The 13778-nt window shown below is 38.5% G+C and overlaps 1 protein-coding gene across 6 annotated transcripts in view; it reads left to right on the top strand.

Moving 5' to 3' along the window:
- slc8a2a (solute carrier family 8 member 2a) overlaps positions 1 to 13778 on the top strand; it is a 48565-nt gene continuing 34787 nt past the window's right edge. For 4 of the 6 annotated variants that reach the window (XM_049466563.1, XM_049466561.1, XM_015608759.3 and 1 more), the window contains exon 1: positions 1 to 176. The gene's annotated coding sequence lies outside the window, so the exon portion shown is untranslated. The remainder of the gene's footprint in view (positions 177 to 13778) is intronic. The other 2 variants (XM_049466567.1, XM_049466556.1) reach the window with 1 other exon arrangement.

Below are 13778 nucleotides of genomic sequence, written 5' to 3'. Positions count from 1 at the left end.
AGTGAGGGAGTAACAGAGAGAGAGAGAGAGAGAGAGAGAAATACTCGTAGTGAAGGAGGCTGAGGGTGAGGCTGTGCTGAAGCAGCTGCTGGACGAACAGTAAAGAGCTCCTCCAGTCTTCTTCAGCTCTCAGTGATGCTCGCGCCGCCGCCTGTGAACCTGCCGTAGTGAACGAGGTGAGTTTAAAACTTTATCCCGGCTCGTGCACGAGCGTGAGGTGCACCCGAGGGAAAGAGGGGCGCGTGCACCTTCCATCTTCATGTAAACAGTGCGTGCAGCACAGTAAACACAGTGTTTACACTCAGTGTTCAGATAGGTGCACGCGCGCAGGAACGCACGCACCTCTTTACAGTGAAGTTAGTTGATAGTTTGCTGCACTGCGCGTTTTTTTCCTGCCCGGTGTTCCGCGCTCGTGTGTTCACCTGCCTCACCGCTGGTGACCCGGGGTTCCGCGCACGGGGAGAGAGATGTTAATGGCTCGTGTCTCGGTGTCTCTTTATTATTTAGCAGCTGGTGAAAGTGTCTCCCACGTGTTGCGTCGGTTTCTAATAGCAGCGTTTCATTAAAGGACTGCGCGTGAGCATCGCGAGACCGCTGGGTTACTGTTAACCAACCGGTAACCCAAGGGTTAATCTATCAATAATCGATCATATCTGAAATGTTCAATATGATATATAGGGTGTGGCATATCGTATCTTACGCAATAATATCCCTAACATTTTTGAAAATCGTGAAAGATATTTTACCTTAAAATATTGTGCCATATCACGTGTATTCTCATATCACCAAGAATATTGTTGTAGCGAAAATACCATAAAATATTGTGATGCTATTTTAGGGCCATATCGCCCACCCCTAGTGGACACTGACTTCTTGGACATGTTTAAATAGCTTGATGTTTTTTGGAAAATAGTTAAATGAATCGTTAAAAAGTCTCAATTTATATTCCTAAAATCTTCCAAACTTCCAAATCTTATTTGTTAAACAGTGTTTTTATGAAATTAAACAACTATGCTGCAGACACAAAATCACAATATATTATGTTGGCCCAAGTAGTGTTTTGCCATCTTGGTGCTGTGATTTTTGAACAGAGCACCCAGTCCTTAAGTTTGAATGTGCCCAGTTAGATGATCATCTAATGTACCAAATTGAATAACTTAAGACCTATCAAGACAAATCTCAAGAAGGTTGACCAACGTACATTTTGAACAGCATTATAGGGCATGTTTTTGTTTGAGTTAGATGTTTACCTGGTTTACCAACATCAACGTGACCAAGCTCTATAACCAGCATGGCAACCATGACCTTGCTGGTTGACCTGAATGATAAAGCTGTCATATACCTTTCCGGTCAATTGCTAACTGTTAACTAGACAGCTTATACAGCTTAGACAACATAGAGTATGTTTTTATCTGAAAAACAGCTGCTTCTTAACCACAATGACCAGCAAATACCAGCATAAACCATCTGAAAGCAGCTTCCAACAGCATGACTGATAAACCAAGTAAGCTTTTGACTAGCATAGCTATTCAACCACCTGGTCAAGAAGTTTCACCTAGACCAAGATGGTTTCCCAGCACAACCAAACTGGTCTGACAGCCCAAATCTTCGTCAGCATAACTGATCAGTCAGCTACTCAACAAGCTTGTTGACCAAATTGGTTTACGAGAATGCCATGGCTTAGCAAGTTGGTCAGGCTAATAGACCATCAAACTACAGCTACCCCATCAAACTCAAATGACAACATACGCTTTCCTGGTCAAGAGCTAAGCTGGTGAACAACTTAAAGAGCTCTCTTACCAGCAGAGGTATGTTCTTTTCTGGATGACCAGCTTCTTAACCACCTGGACCATCACATTCCAGCTCATCTGGTCTTAAGCTGTTTTTAGCTTAAATGCTGGAACACAAATGGTCTAAGTGTTGTGTACATGGCCTTAATAATGCCATGTCAGTTCATTTTGAACTGGGACATTGTGTTTGCAACTGTGGAAATGTGGCATATCAATGAAATATCAGTCCTAAATGCTTAAGAGGTGTGTGGTCAAAGTCTGTGTAAAGTCCCAGTGAAGCTGATTAAACGGTAATCTAGCTCATGCAGTTGGAAAAGGTGTTGTTTTTCGAAATGGAAAAAAAAAGAAACAGAATATATTGTTACATCCTTTAATGACAAACTGTACAGGTGTGACCATCTCATTCATTTGCCATCACTGGGGCCACAACCGTACATGTCTAGATGGAAAGAGGGATGCCTCTTTCCCTGTTGTTACGACAGCAGATGTTCAAATTTAGAAAGTTTATTAAAAAGTAATAGAGTAGTACTACAGGAATTTTTAAATGATTAACATAAACACGATTCAAAGAATCATTCAAAGTATGAAAAATGAATGTCATGGAAAACATTATTACAGTTTAAAAATGAATTTTTAGCCCCAGTATTTAAAGCGTAAAAATACAGAAAGTAAGCTGCAGAAACATTATGATGAACCCCACTAGGCTGAAGTTGATTTTCTGATTGGTTTTACTACTCATTTGACTGTCTGTTGCCCCACCCTTTAGGTATTCTGGCATGTTCTGTCATTGAGGTGACTGTCTTTTGCCCCAACTTCAGAGCTAATTTGGACATTCTGATTGGTTTGGCAATTAAGTTGACTATCTTATGCCTCACCTCCAGAGCTGATTTGGACATTCTGATTGGTTTGGCAGCTGAGTTAACTGTCAGTTGTCCCACCCCAGTGCTGATTAGCTCTGTCATGTTATGTCATTAAATACACTGTTGGCTCACACCCAGCTAAAAAAGGACATTCGGATTGGTTCTGCCACTGAGTTGATTGTCTGCTCAACATGTGGTGAAATAGATCTGTTTGGTTCTGTCAGGTTTTGTCATTAAGTTGACCGACTGTTGTCTCACTCTTGACTGAATTAGACATTCTGATTGGTCCAGTCATTGAGTTGGCTGATATGTTCACATACATGCACTCATACACCTGTACACACTTACACACCAACACAAAAACTAAAACACAAATACAAACACACACATACACACACAATCCGTGTATCATTCGTTCATTTGATATTCAATTGAGAATCAAAATCGGAAAATTAAAAAACCAATTCGTTTTTTCGTTTTTGAATATAATACCAAAAAACGAATAACGGCTTGTATTTTGTATTTTTATTTGGTTATCCAAACAAAAATTGGAAATTTAAAAAACGGACCAGGAGCCGAATTTGATTTTGATTTTGAACTTGACCCATTTGTGTGCCCCGGAAGTTACTGATTTGTTTATTCTTGGTGGGTTTCTGTTGCGCGGGAGTTCACTGCAGTGTTATCTACACAGTCTGTATTGCTGTAGGCTTTGGATGGAGTTGAGGATGGAGAGTTTTATCTTGTTCAGAGGAACTAAACGCGTTGCAGTGAAAGAAGACGATATGACAACAGAAAAAATCGGCAGGATCTTTCAGGTGTTTGTCTAACGTTCCGTAGCTAAATGTCATATTTAGTTAATGTTATTCTGTGAATTGCCGCCTACTAAATATGACATTTAGCTACGGAACGTTAGACAAACACCTGAAAGATCCTGCCGATTTTTTCTGTTGTCATATCGTCTTCTTTCACTGCAACGCGTTTAGTTCCTCTGAACAAGATAAAACTCTCCATCCTCAACGGCCCTCTCCAATTCTGTGTTCGATACATGTCTTTTTCGCTTAAGGTCGTGTTGAACACAGAACCTTCTAACACTCATTGCAGAACATCGCTGGATCCCCATTTGCTGCAACGTGCACGAAATCTCTTCATGCGTCTTACCACCTTCAAAAAGATCTTTAATTAGGCCAGAATGTGGTTCCAGTCCGGCCATGCTGCCTACAGCAATACAGACTGTGTAGATAACACTGCAGTGAACTCCCGCGCAACAGAAACCCACCAAGAATAAACAAATCAGTAACTTCCGGGGCACACAAATGGGTCAAGTTCAAAATCAAATTCGGCTCCTGGTCCGTTTTTTAAATTTCCAATTTTTGTTTGGATAACCAAATAAAAATACAAAATACAAGCCGTTATTCGTTTTTTGGTATTATATTCAAAAACGAAAAAACGAATTGGTTTTTTAATTTTCCGATTTTGATTCTCAATTGAATATCAAATGAACGAATGATACACGGATTACACACAAACTGGGGAGTTAATCTGTGCGTTTTGAGCTGGTGAGGCTGTGGTGAGGTATCAGCACAGATCTGTAACACGCTGCGCTGACACATAAAACTCAGTGTGTGTTCAGCTCAAACAGCGGAGGATGGTCACACTGCCACCAGTAAGCTGTGGGGGGCTACTGTTTACCACACGCATGCATGCATACACACACACACACACACACACACACACACACACAACCATCCTGAAGCCCCAACTCATTAGTTCACAAAAGGTCCTGGTAATTGCGATCCAAACATATACCTCTCACTGTCTTCTTCTCTCATTCTCTAACAATCTCTTTCTGTCTCTGTCTCTTTTTTTCATGTCTCATTTCTTTCTTTCTTTTTTTCTAGTTTGAGCATCTGTCTGAAAGAGGGATTGCACTTTACTCTGCTGTTCTCTTTCAGTCTAATAAATTATATTTCACTCTGTCGACTGTCTGTCAAAATAGCATTTATTTAATGTGGTTAGTTTAATGCAGTTTTTACCTTTTTCATTTTACAGTGGCATTTCAGTTCCTATACATGTGCTATAAACTAGCATTTAAGCATTTTAGTATTCAATCGTATTTAATAAGTCAGTTGAATACAAATGTTTGGGCATGCCTGGCCAGATGAATAGAGAAGAAATTTGGTGGTTGAAAGGTTTGAGCATATTTGCAGCTGTCACAGTATAGTCATCTAATTTATTGTTCATATATTGACCCATTAGAACTTGTTGACATTATGAAATGTCAGCTAATGGATGTTACAGAGTATAATACATTATCTGGCTTTCCATTCAATGAGCTGACAAACGTTCAACCATGGAGAGAATTTGATATTGAAGCTAATTGGATTCTAAGAAAGGGAGGCTACATAATGATTTCAGATTGTTCACAGTTCATAGTTTCCAATTACCAACCTGTCTGTAAGAGATGTGCAGTTAAGTGAAATGAAAGTTCTAGAAGAAGGGTTTATCTCAGGGTTTTGCCGGTTTGAATCCTGTTCATGTAGCTTGCCATCTGCTACCGGAACCCTAAGAGAGCACAATTGGCCTCCCCCAATTTCCCCATGTCAATCCAAACGATGATGTTGATCAGCACAAAGCGTCTGTGAGCTGATGTATCCGAACCGAGTCGCTGGACTTTCCTCAGAGCGTTGTGATGCTTCTTGGTAAAGCTGCATTAGCAGCAGTTTGAAAAGAGGCGGAGACTGACTTAACATGTATCGATGAAGTCAGCCATATATGCTAGTCTTCACCCTCCTGGTGTTGGGGCATAACTAGTGATAGGGGGAGTACAAATGAGTAGGTTGGGTAATTAACCTTGTAAATTGGGGAGAAAATGGGATAAAAAAATTAGAAATTAAATTATATATATATATATATAAAGAAAATATATATAAGAAGGGTTATCCACCACAGGAGTGATGGTGCGCTGTTCTGTTGTGTGATGCTTGGAAGAGTCAGAAAAATCAGAAGGAAACTTAATGTGGTGTCTGGAAGTCTGGACTCGATAAGCTGTACCACGATAAGCAACAGGCATTTTGGAAACTGGTGATGTGGGCTGATAAATTAAATGCAGATTTTTAAATGCAGTCTTGAGTTTGTTCTTAATCAATTATTAATTGTGATTCTTTGCAGGTGGAGGAGGGCCGAACCCTCCCATAAAAACTGGGTCAAAAAAGTCGTGGCAAAACTTATAATAGAGCATACGAAGCGTACAGCTACAGAGTTAATTAGGAGGTTCTATAAATGTTGGCTTCCAGTTTATGATGTATTTCGAATCTTCATAATTGTAGCAGCAATTATTTATCATTGTATTTATTATCCCTTTTTATTCTCTGCTCAGATCCATTGCAAAATGTATACATGATGGTATAGTTACAGCAAGTGTTTAGGGGATTAAGAATATCTGTCTGTTTATTTGTTTTTGTGTATGTATTTGTATGTTATAAGAAATCAGAATCAATAAAAATACTGTATTAATCAATTATTGATTATTTTATAAAAATGTTTTTATGTTATGATGTTTAAAATAGTCATAAATCATAAAATATAAATTATCATTTAAAACTGTGAAGTCACAGTTGCAGTTTATTCAAAAGCTTCGTTCAAAAGGGTTCATTCGTGACCATAAAGTCTGCATTTTTCAAGAAAAGTCATGATACAGAATGAAGAGAGAACACAAGGCGGGACTGGACTGTAGTCTGTTTGTTTGCAGGATGTTCAGATTTGATTTATCTGTAAATGCTGAACACAGAGTTGGAGAGCTAAGATCAGGTTCCATAATTGTCTAGCTACAGAAACGCTCTGTAGATCAGCTCTCGTACTCTGAGGGACATTAGGAGAACATTTTTAGAGCAGGATAATGTTTTACTTGAAAGTCGGAAAGCTCATATTGATTTGTGTGGAGGCCATTAAGGCCATATTTGTGCCAGTGATTTGAGTCTGAAAGACTTTTAACGTGATGTGAGGTGCACTGATAGCATGGAAGCATCAAAATGGATAAGTAGAGGGTGTGAGGAGCTGGAAGTGGGTGTAGCCTGCAGACTGATTGAGACATGTGGACATTAATAATACACAGCGCAGTCAAGACAGCCAATCATCAGTCTACATTTAGGACTCAGCATGCTTGTTGGCTTATTAAAGTTGGTTTGGCCGAGTACTCAAGCTGGGTTTTGTGAAAAAGCTTTTTTGCCAAAGAGCTTTCATTACTTCTTGTTTTCCATTTTTCATTTTTTATCAGAGAGGATATGTGATGTTAAATTCAGCAATCAGGGATACAAAGCTAAATCCATAGTGTTAAAATCACAGGTCTTTGTTTATTTTGGACTGAAATTAAATTCACATTTTAAAATACAGTCTTGAATTTGTTGGTAATCAATTAATAATTACTTTTTAACATTGTTTTAGTTATTTAATGTTTAAAATAGGTCTATCATAGTTCTTTGTCTGTGTTTCTGTGCCTGCCATCCACACAAAACCAGCAATTTAGGTCAAAATAAAGCTTTTCAAAAATGCCGCACAAGGTGGAGGTTTGATGTGCAATAATTTCTATTTCTAAAGACTGATTAAAACATACCCAAACTATGAGCAATAATGTTTAAACTGAGTGCAATAATAATAATAATAATAATAATAATAATAATAATGTGCAATACATCTTCTTCTGGACTCTTGTATATTGTATTTTTCTTATTTTTTTTATTTCTTTCCAATTTTCTTTGTTTACTGTAATGATGCTGCTGAAATTTTAATGTCCCTGATGGATCTATCTATCTATCTATCTATCTATCTATCTATCTATCTATCTATCTATCTATCTATCTATCTATCTATCTATCTATCTATCTATCTATCTATCTATCTATCTATCTATCTATCTATCTATCTATCTATCTTTGTGGACTAATAACATGTGCAGCTTCATTTTATTTTACTCACATATCACGTAACACAGCAGAGATGCCAAAATGCTCTGTCCAGGTTTTTCGATCTGTTATTGAGCAGTACAATGTTAATTTTCTTCTTCAACTTGTGTTTGATGTTAGTTTGTAGGGGGTACAATCGCCCTTTACTGGGCTGGTGTGTTACTTTCAGTGTTTCTGAGTGTTATTGACAGGGATATTTCGGAAATGCTGCTGGTGTGGACAAATGTCTTCCCCAACCTTCCCAAATTTTTACCAACCAGAAAAAGCACTGACAAAAGATACTAGTGTGTTTTATTTTTCAATCAAGAAAGCAAAAGCAGGGAAGTTTTTTAGCCCAAAATAATACAAAATATTCCTCCCATAACTAACTTAATCATAAGAAAAGAAAGAAAAGAAACTCCCTAATCAAAAACATTAACAAACCACATCCTCTTCTGATAGAATGTTTAGAATGTTTTAGCTAAAGGTACACAATTTTACAAACCACCGTAAAGCATTAAGCCAATTTACAAACATTTAGTCATACACGGAAAGCAGGTCACATTGCTCCGCTTCTTTGTCTGGCTGGTAGGGTGATGGTAATAAAAATCAGGAGCCTGGAGGTAGCCTGGAGGTAGCTGTTCAAGTTGGTTATAAACTCTAATAAATCTCTTTCAACAGTCCAACCCATCAACACAGAAAGTCTTGTTCAGCTCAGCAAGCACAACTGTACACTGTAAGATATTCAGAAGAGGGTCATGTGTGTGTGTTTATGTGTTATATTTGCCTGTGGTGGTGTTGGGTTAAAAGATGAATAAGGGTCTCCAGTAGTGAGCCCCCATTTTATGAGGGAAGCACTGCTTGTTAAGGGTATTTCATGCTCTCCTACTGTTCTTAATAAGGTTGGTAAGAGGCAGAGTGGTGTCTCAGTGTTTGCTATGGTGTCTCAGGTGGTTCCTATGGTGTTGCTAAATGGTTGATTGAGGGTTGTTTTGGTGTTACTAAGTGGTTGGTGGGTGGTTGCTGTGTTTTCTGTGTGGTTGCGATGATATTCCAAGTGGTTGCTCTGTTGTTGATAACCAGATGCTGGATGAGTGCTACAGTGTGTCAAGGTGGTTGCTATGGTATTTGTGTGGTATATATGAAGTATACATATTAGGCAGCAAGTAAACAGTCAGTTCACATGCAGGTCAGGCAGGTCTTGTGAGATTTTCCCAGTGTGGTAATCATTATTGACCAAAAGTTCTCAAAGGAAGGACAAACTGTAATGTGGCATTATAAATCAAACAGAAATTATATTACTAACATATTGATGCTAGGTACCATATGACACCTTCCGAGGTCTTGTAAAGTCCATGACTCAAACAGATCAGGTGTGTTTTTGGCAGCATTGGGGGGGCTGCATAATATTAGATAGGTGTTTTGTTATGGATGATAAGTGTATCAGATATTGTAGTTTGTGATGTGTTAATATTCTATGGGATGAAACCATTTACAAGATGTGAGCTAGATACCCCAAAACGAACTATATTATTCAGACAGGCAGATTTAGGCTGGCAATCTAAACCAGAGATGGGCAATAGATCAATATTTTATCATCAGTCCTTTTCAAACCCAACTTTTCATTGCATTTCATTGCGAAGATTGTAAAAAAATGTTAAATTGAATAATGTGCATTACACAATGGATAATCATCAATGTACTGTGCAAGCAATAGTATTTGAATATAACTTTTTATATCCACCACTGTTGATGCATTTTGTCTTTGTGTCAAAATATTGGTGTAAATTCTGTATATCATAAAAATATTTGACATATCCTGATATAATTCACTTAATGTCCTCCATCTATCCACATGCAGCTACAGGCTTTCAGCAACACTGGTTATGTAACTGGATTCTCAGGAAGCAGCACCATGGACAGTGCAGGCTTCCCTGGAAGGCTGGTTGGCAGTGTGAGGTGATCTGTGGTCCCCCTGGCGTGGTCCCAGTGGCCACACATTCTATTAGTCACAACCACAACAGATACACACTGGAAAACCGTTTTAGCGTCTGCATTACACATGAATATCACTATAGCAGGAGAGCTAGCTCCCTGCATTGATCTGCTGATGTCCTGTAGTTCTGTATCATTGAGACACATTTGGAACTAATACAGGTACAGTTCATCAGAATCAGTGGAAAACATTCCCTCAGCGACACCCAAGCTACAGTAATCCAAGCTGTCCAATTTAAAGGGAACAGAGTCGGCCAAATCCCTGCATGCTAGTTCCCCTCCAAAAGATTTAAGATTACAAAGAGCTTCCTGCTCCTCTTTCTGCAGTTAATGGCGACCTGGATCTTCACTCTGTCTCGTAGTCCAGAGCTGGCAATCACAAAGCGTTTTCACACAGATCTACCACAAGTCTCCTGTTACATGACACTGACTATGACGATCATATCAGGATGATTACTGATCAATTACAGGGCCAGTATTCACTGTGTCTGCTGTGTCTTACTCGTTTCTTACAGTTGAGGTGTGATAAACAAACTAGAATAACTTTCAGATTTTAGATTCTATATAGTAACACCTCTTTGCATATATTGCTATTTTCTCAGTCAGCTTTATGAGTCACCTGGAATGGCTTTCAGTTAACAGCTGTGCTGAACTTATCAAGAGTTAAGTACTTGAATTTCTGAATGTGTTTATTAATGTGTAATGAGTTGTAGAAGATGTAGAGTTGGTTTACAGTGAATAGAGACCTATTTGAGGGAGTAATGTTGTAGTGCATATTATGGCAACAACTACCTAACTAAGTAAAGGACAAAATACTTTAAAAATAAAGGTCAGTCAAAACAAAAAAAAGGCTAACCTGCCCAGATGCTTCACAGTGTATTTTGGTTTGTTTAACACTGTTAAGTTAATTACATGATTCCTTATGTTTTATTTCAGTATTCATTTTACATATAAATATATATAAAAACCTTGAGTGAGAAGGTGTGTCCAATCTTGGTACTGTATGTTAGTAAACAGTGTGAGAGCAACAAGAGACACTAACGGCCATTCGTCTTCACTTCTGTACTTGAGGATAGTTACTGAATATTGCTTACAGGGTATTTCTTTATATGTTAAATACCTAATCCTGTTACATGTATTCCGTTACTCCTGGTGGCACTAGTATGAAATGTAACCTTAAACATTTGCGACTCTTTGTGAAAGAGTAGCTGTTTGTATGCTAAGAGTTACAGGGCAGCCAGCTGGCCTGTTTACCTGTTTACCCTTCCATTTATGTCATTTACAAAGCTTTTCAGGAGTCACCTTCCAACAGACACTGAATATAAAATATATATGTGTGTCTGTCAGATGATTTGTGTTTGAGAATGTGTGTATCTGTGTGTATCTGTGTGTGTGTGTGTGTGTGCGCTCAACCTCATTGTCTTGCTGCAGTGCTGAATATTGCATAATGTCCGTGTTGTGGCGAAAGGCAGTTGAAGTTGAGACTGCGGCTCCTTCTAGAGTGACCGTATCGCAGTGGTCAGAGAAAGTGGCAGGTGTAACGTACACCGCAGGACCTGAGCTCCCTCTGTCTGACCAGTTTAATTTGTGTGTGTGTGCGCGCATCCGTTCAACTGTATATATCTCGGTGTCTGTCTGTTGAGTTAGTCAGTCTGACTGTGTCAGACTGTGCCTGTATGTGTGTGGGTGCTCTTGCATGCATGTGTGCAAGCATGCATGTGCCTTTAGTTTAGTATGCCTGCTTCTGTTTTGTTTCTTGTGTCTTCCAAATCTTTTTAATTTCAGAATGATTTTAAAAGTCAAATCACGAAGTGGAATTCCTTTACACTGACATGCCAAAAGGTTATCTTTTAAAGCAGTGGTGGCAGGCCCAAACCATACTTGTTTAATATTGTTTGGTTTCAGTATCAGACAAAAATTCCTAAATATTTTTTTATATTTATATTTTTATTTAAATATAAGTTCTACATATTAAGGCTATGAGAGCAAGGCATGAGTCAGTCAGGGTCACATGTAATGGTACATGACCATAAGAGATTTTTTTAAAAACTAAGACAATATATATGACATCAGTGGTGTGCACAGACATTTTGGGGGGCAAGTGCTCAGGGGGGAAAAAGGGCACTTTTTAGCGCACGTGGAACACTTCATTATAAAAAAAAACGTTATCTATCATTGATTTGGGCTAGAGCAGCTAGTTTATCTCGTGACCAGTCGGCTAAAGATGCTTAGTAGTTTGGTGCTGTATGAGACATTTTACTACAAAATGATTTCACGTTGGGCAAACGGTAGGATTTTACTTGATGTGTATGTTACCTGGCTGGTGGGACACGGAGGAGATCTGTTGCCGTGCGTGCTGTGCTGAAGACTCGCTGAACTGAACTGCTGCTGCAGCGCATCTAGTGTGCCTTGCGCGCGACCGCACGGGGTCATGTGACAGAGGAAGAGAGAGGTCGGGTGTGTGCGAGCTGATTTCATGGCATTCTGTTTTCACTCGTTTTTAATCGCTCAGGTTTTCAAAAGATCATTTCAAACCGGCCTCAGTAAAATCTTAATAATAATAATATACATAAAAAAACAACGTTTCAAATGGCACTTTGGTTGATAAAGGGCAGAGTTGGTGGTGCTTTAGCAACATGTCATGGGGCAGAAGCTAGAAGCGTGCATCATGACTTTTGCCATGTTTAATGCAAGTTGAATGTCTCATTTCATAGTTTTTTCATTCATTTTAAAATGTCTAGTTGTGGTCTCTAGTATGAATGAATGCCATGTGAACTGTTTTTTGTAACAAAAAGTGCTCCGGTGATTTGGTATAACGCTGCTTTAGGCTGGTGGAGGAGAGGGTGGGGAAAAAATATAGGATTTTGGCTCTTGCTCATGAATATTCATACATGCAAATATATCTCCTCTGATTGGCTAACAGCACTGAAAGGCAGCGAGACAGACAACAGTTAGAAACATGTGTAATGCCCTGCTAGGTGCAGTTTAGCCACTGACCTAGTCTTAGAGTCCCTGTAAAACGAAAAATCCACCGGAGATAAAAATCTGTATTTTGTAAAATTTGTATTTTTACTTTTAGCACAAGGACACCTTTAAAGAATGCTGCACTGACCTATGGGAACATGGAGTCTTTTGCACTGAATGCAGATTTTATTTCTTATAGAGTCACTTGTCTGCCTGCTCTGAAAGTTCTATCCAGACGCAGACAGTCACAATAATTTCCACCCCCTTTGCACAGCCTACTCTGGGTCTGAATACTTTCTATGATGTATTCCTGGTGCATCCCTGACTGCGGATGGAGGAATGTGTGTCATGTGAGTGTATTTTTGTTTCCAGACTTTCCAAAACTAGAAATTCAATTGTTGACCTTTGCAGCCAATAACAGTCTCAATAAACTATTATTAAAATGTTCAAAACTGGGAACCCACTTAATATCGCTAATACATTAACACTCTACACTGTGTAAGTGTTTTCTCTGCTCTAATACCTGATTTACCCCATGAAAGACTTGATAATTAGCTGATGAGTTGAAATGGCAGTGTAAGAACAGGTAAACACTTTTGAGTGTGGATCTCTTGCCTTCCAAGCCTGCAGTCTGACACCCCTGAGTCTGAGCCAAGCGTGTCTAACATTAGCAAGCTCCAATTAACCAGATGCTTTAAGTAACATTAGCCTGATTTCTCTAGTACAAGTCAAGGCTGAAACAGTCTCATTGATCTAATTGTACCGTGAAATGCCTGCTTTCTAACTCAATCACTAAATCTGTTCACATAGTTCTACTTATGTCGCTGGTTTCAACCAAACCAAAAAAAAAATATTACAGATCCTTAAAAAATGAAGGAAAAAAAATAAAACAGTACATTAAAATAACATGACTTTGTTTCATTTGCATTGATCCATTTGTTGTGAAATGTTCATACAATGCAAATGGTAGCTAGTATTTTCTAGTTCTGAAAAGTTGGAAGAGTTTTTGAAATGACAGCAACAGTCTTAATGTTCTTGCCAAGGATTAATGAAGATTATATAAAATTCCACTTATTATGCCAGACTGTACACACTAGAATTTACATGTGATTCCATGAAAGAACCACTTTGGGTTATTTGACAAAATCTTTAATTACTGGTAAAATCTAACATTTGTAAATGAGATGCGTAAGTGTAAAAAATCCTTAAAAATTTAAATGACTTCTAGCAAA

Source organism: Astyanax mexicanus, chromosome 1, assembly GCF_023375975.1.
Source record: "Astyanax mexicanus isolate ESR-SI-001 chromosome 1, AstMex3_surface, whole genome shotgun sequence".
NCBI classification, from domain to species: domain Eukaryota; kingdom Metazoa; phylum Chordata; class Actinopteri; order Characiformes; family Acestrorhamphidae; genus Astyanax; species Astyanax mexicanus.
Note: the sequence above shows the minus strand (reverse complement) of the source record. Positions and strands in the feature narration are given on the sequence as shown.